Raw genomic sequence first — 5430 nt, 5'->3', positions numbered from 1 at the left:
CACTTCAATTAAGCATTGATAATTGGAAATATAAAATTGAAAATTACTGTCCTACTTACACTCGCCCATTCCCACTTGATATGCCAAGAATTTTGGTTACAAAGCAACAGATATCAATTATCTACCTCTTTAATCTACTGGAAAGTATAATATGACAAACTGTTAAGCTTTTGTATCTATCCAGGACCAAAAGAACTAACTGTCCCAAAAGCATTTCTTATTTTGACAATGGCAACTATTGCTTTCATCCAAGTTTAAATAACTAGAACCTATACCAGCTGACTTTTTTCCTACACATTAAAGAAGTCAAAAAATAACTATCCTAGAATTATTAAAAGTAAAAACATATAGGTAGTGCAAAAGTACGTTTTAACTGGGCGTATAACAATTTCTGCACAAAGCTGGACTGAGCCAGTGAAAGATTGTGGGGACTGAGGAAAAGAGGCCTAACCAGCTCTTCTTGTACAAAAGAATGGGATCTAAAATGAGTCAAATCTAACACCATACTGTGATTTCTCAAAGTCTTGATCATAATTTTATATATGTTAAACCTAATTTTATCTACATTTAGAAATTTTTATCTATGTGATGGTCAATATAGCCATGATGTAATAATTATACTTAAATAACATTCCTGTGGCAAAATCAAGGCTTAGTTTTGGAAGTTCTGAAGAAAGACACATGAAAATGTAACAATGGCTATCTGGTGAAGAAAAGAAATTAAGAAGACAAGACATTCTGTGCTATGCTTCTGAAATGTTTTATCTTTTCACAATAATTGCATCTTTCATTTTCAGCAGAAAAAATAATCTAAAATTTTGTTTACGTTTGGCTTCTGGAGTTTATGTGCTAAATCATTCCCAGAAGATTGCTAGTCTATATTATAAAGATGTCTACTCATATTCATATGAATTCCTTCTCATTCAGTGTGCATGAAGGCATAACCATCTTAATGAATACAAGATTACAGAGATCAGAACACAGACACTAGAAGATGTGTATTATCACCATAGTGGAAACATTTTTACCAGCCAAAGTTTTCACAAGGTCACGGTTTCCTCAAACTGGAACTGAAGAAATTAAAAGTCCTTACTATTCTAAGTTGGAAAACAATTCTGCAAACCTAGCTATCTATGTAATACAAATTTATTACAGATTACTATTTAACTGTGTGTCTCTGATCAAAATCTACAATTACATACTACACAACACACATATTTCAAATTCACAACATTCTGTAAGCAACAGAGCATTCAAAATAACGGCTTGAACTGGAGACACTTCTTTGTTTAAAGCACTTACCTGTTTAACTAGTTTCAGAAAAGACCTTGGAACCCATAATAATAACTTGGGTTTATTGCTCAGATAACTGCAGAGGGGAATAAGGTGCACATTTTTAAAGAGTACAAGAACTAGATTTTATAAATCTACTAATTATTTTAAAATAGTAATATCAAATCATAACTCATTTATCAAACACTGGAGAATTAGGTGTGGCACATTACCGATTTTTCAAATAGCTAAGGTTAACCATTTCTAATGTCTTTTTTATTTTTAGCCACAATCTTTGAAAATTGCATCAGATATTTTCTCACCTAACTGAACAGAATATATGGAGCAGAAATCACCTTTGGTCCCGAGGGTCCGGGATATCAGTTATTGCACTGTATGAGACATTTCACGATTACTAAGGTTTTTTTGTTTGTTTGTTTTTTAAGATTTTATTTATTTGATAGAGTGAGAGAGCACAAGCAGGGGGAGTGGCAGAGGGAGAGGGAGAAGTGGGCTCCCAGGAGCCTGATGTGGGGCTCGATCCCAGCACCCTGGGATCATGACCTGAGCCGAAGGCAGACGCCTAACCGGCTGAGCCACCCAGGCGCCCCCTAAAGTTTTTATATGCGGTTTGGCTCCCTTGCTACCTCGTCTGAGGTCTGTTTTTCCCAGCATGCCTGCAGCCCCCCCTTTTCATTTTTTTCTAATATACCACACCCTAGGAACTTAGTAATAAGTCAAAGTAACCAGTGAAACCTGATAAGCAAGCTTGCTTAATCTGTACACTTAATTTTACACACAAACCTGAGTCCGAAGGCTCTGATAGGAAACTCTGATGAGGACTTCATTCCCCTCTGGTGGTATACCTTTACGCCTCAACTCAGTACACTGCTCTTTGCCAAGTCCAGGCTATACCTTGATCTAGGTGGGTGAGATGGTAGGAAAACTGGTTGCCAAATAATAAAAATAACACAGTTCAGGTTATTTGTGTGCCTGTAACAGCTGCAGTCACCGAGAGTGATCTCAATAAATACCCCTCTCCCCCATGCAGCTATAAACAATTTGCGTAATAAAAGAAAAATGGAACCATTGCCAACCGACGTTGGTTGGCAGTGTGAGACCCAACTGGGTCTACTGACTAAACTATGGTATTAGGAAGATTTTCCCACTCCATCTTCGACAGCCCTGAACCTAAGCAGACCTGTGGGATAAGGGCTCCCTCCAAAGAAAAAAAGGAAAGAGCTGAGTTGTGCATTCCTAGTGTGTCTTTCTTTCTTTCTTTCTTTTTTTTTTTAAGATTTTATTTATTTATTTGACAGAGAGAGACACAGTGAGAGAGGGAACACAAGCAGGGGGAGTGCCAGAGGGAGAAGCAGGCTCTCCGCTGAGCAGGGATTCCAACGCCGGGCTCGATCCCAGGACCCTGGGATCATGACCCAAGCCAAAGGCAGCCGCTTAACCAACTGAACCACCCCTAGTGTGTCTTTCTTAATTTGCCATTCTGCTGAGCTGATGTTTACAGCTTCAATGTCATGTACCACCAGCTGTCCATTACTTCATCTTGTCCTCCTTTAGATCACAGGTGTGGAGGACTGAACTAATCCTACTCATCCCGAGGCAGAGTCTCATCAGTGTCAAGAGTCCATAAAAAAAAGCCCCTTATTGCTTATTTATTTATACACTACCCCTGTTTTCTTTCCCACCACAGGCAACAACACTAATATAGTTTATGTTTTCTTGAGTTTGTATGCAACCGTGTGAAAAGTGTTGTTGTTGGAGTATATATTTTGAAAAACTTTATATAAATGTACCTAATCATGATCCCATTCTGTGACTTACTATTCTTACTTACCATGTTTTTAAGGCCTGTCTGTGTTATTATATGTACATCAAGTTCATTGCTTCTAAATGTTACATGGTGCTCCAAGATGTGCAACCATGACATTTCACTCCCTATTCAAAGTGATAGACTTCCTGATTCTTCTACAACTTCATGCTTGTCGCATTATGGTCCTGATCTCATCATTGAGCTGTGGGTACATAATCTGCGCACTGCCAAATTACCTAGAGGGGCTGCATCAATCTACATTCCCTCCGGCCATTCAAGAGAGCTCCTATTACCCAAAATCCCCACCACATTCTATATTATCTTTCTATTTTTGCCATTCTTATGGGTGTAAGCTGGTATCTCATTGATTTAAAATTCACATTTCACTCTGATTACTGACAAGTTTGGACAGCTCTTTATATACGTGTTAGGCACTTAGGTTTCTGTAAGTAGTATGTCATATCCTTTGCCCATTTTCTGTACGTTCCCTGGAATTTCCTGAATGATTTGTAGATACAAATGTATTCCAAATGTTGGTTCTTTGTCTGTTGAGGAGTTGCAAATATCTTCCTTTAGTGTTTCATCTACCTCTAAATTTTGTTCAGTATGTCCTTTGCAAAATAGAAATTCTTCATTTTTTCAATCAATTTCTTAAATTATCTTGCTTTATGGTTGTACTTTTGTTCTCTCTGACATCTAAATGAGCCCATACTTTTTCTTATGACAGTTTAGGGTAAGCCACTCACAGGTACTGTTTCCCACACAACCAGGTTGAGAAGATTCATATGACTTATTTTATCTATATAAAAATAGCACCTTTTTCCTTCCAATTGAAGTTGTTTTGTTTTAGCATTGGGATGGTATGGGCAGACAGATTTATTAATGACAGACTATAAATTGAACAAAAACATTCCTCTAATCCTACAGTGAATATAAACCAAGTTACTCTGGGCAGTAGGTTAACAAATGGGAAGAGAGGAAGTGGGCTGTCTACACCTGTCCAAAAACTCACAAATCAAGCCCCCTCACCCTTAAATCAAGCCTAAGCCCTTGGGCACCTGGGTGGCACAGTCGGTTAAGTGTCTGCCTTCAGCTCAGGTCATGATCCCAGAGTCCTGGGATCGAGTACTCCCATCAGGCTTTCTGCTCAGCAGGGAGTCTGCTTCTCTCTCTCCCCTTGCTCCTCCCCCCTGCTCATGCCCTCTCTCTCTCTCTCTGTCAACTATATAATTAAAAACCTTTTAAAAAAATTAAGCCTAAGCCCAAATCTTGAGGGTGAGGGTCCAAACTGATGTAGTCTATAGATTGACATGGAGTCCCCAAGGTCTTTTACTGTGGCCCTGCCTTATTGTGGGACTTTCGGCACAGGATAAGGTATATCCTTAATAGTTTTTGTTGTTGTTGTTTTATTTAACTTTTTATTTTGAGAGAATTGTGGATTCACATACAGTTATAAGGAATAATACAGAGAGATCTGGTATATTTTTTCCCCAGTATTCCCTAATGGTAACAACTTGCACAAACAACTATAATATACTATCACAAGCAAGATATTGACATTGACTCTATGTATGTATTTCAATGTGTTCTCCACATCTCTAATTTTGTCATTTCAAGAATGTTGTAGTGGGCGCCTGGGTGGCTCAGGTGGTTAAGCGACTGCCTTCGGCTCAGGTCATGGTCCCGGAGTCCTGGGATCGAGTCCCACATCGGGCTCCCGGCTCCGCGGGGAGCCTGCTTCTCCCTCTGACCCTCTCCCCTCTCATGCTGTTTCTCTCTCTCTCTCAAATAAATAAATAAATAAAATCTTAAAAAAAAAAAAGAATGTTATAGTAATGAAATCATACAACATGTGACCTTTTAGGCTTGCATTTTTTTCACCTAGAATAATTTGCAGCGAATCTGGAGATTAATCCAAGTTGGTCCTGTGTTTGTTCCCTTTTTTCGCTGAGCAGTATTTCATGGTATGGAAGCTGCACTGTTTGTTAAACCATTTGCTCACTGCAAGACATCTGGGTTGTTTCTAGTTTTTGACTATTAGGAATAAAGCTAGTATCAACACTTGCATGTGGGTTTTTCTATGGTCGTAAGTCTTCATTTCTGTGGGAAATGTGATCGGTAAGTTGTATAGTGGTATATTTAGTACATTAAGAAACTTGCAAAAAGGGGCCCCTGGGTGGCTCAGTAGATTAAGCATTTGTTCTGCCTTCGGCTCAGGTCATGATCCCAGGGTGCTGGGATCGAGTCCTGAGTTGGGCTCTCTGCTCTGTGGGGAGCGTGCTTCTCCCTCTGCCTGCCATTCCCTCTGCTTGTGCTCTCCCCGCCCCCGC

Source organism: Phoca vitulina, unplaced genomic scaffold (assembly GCF_004348235.1).
Source record: "Phoca vitulina isolate PV1807 unplaced genomic scaffold, GSC_HSeal_1.0 scaffold9, whole genome shotgun sequence".
Lineage (NCBI taxonomy): Eukaryota > Metazoa > Chordata > Mammalia > Carnivora > Phocidae > Phoca > Phoca vitulina.
The sequence above is the reverse complement of the archived record's forward strand: the minus strand, read 5'-3'. Positions refer to the sequence as shown.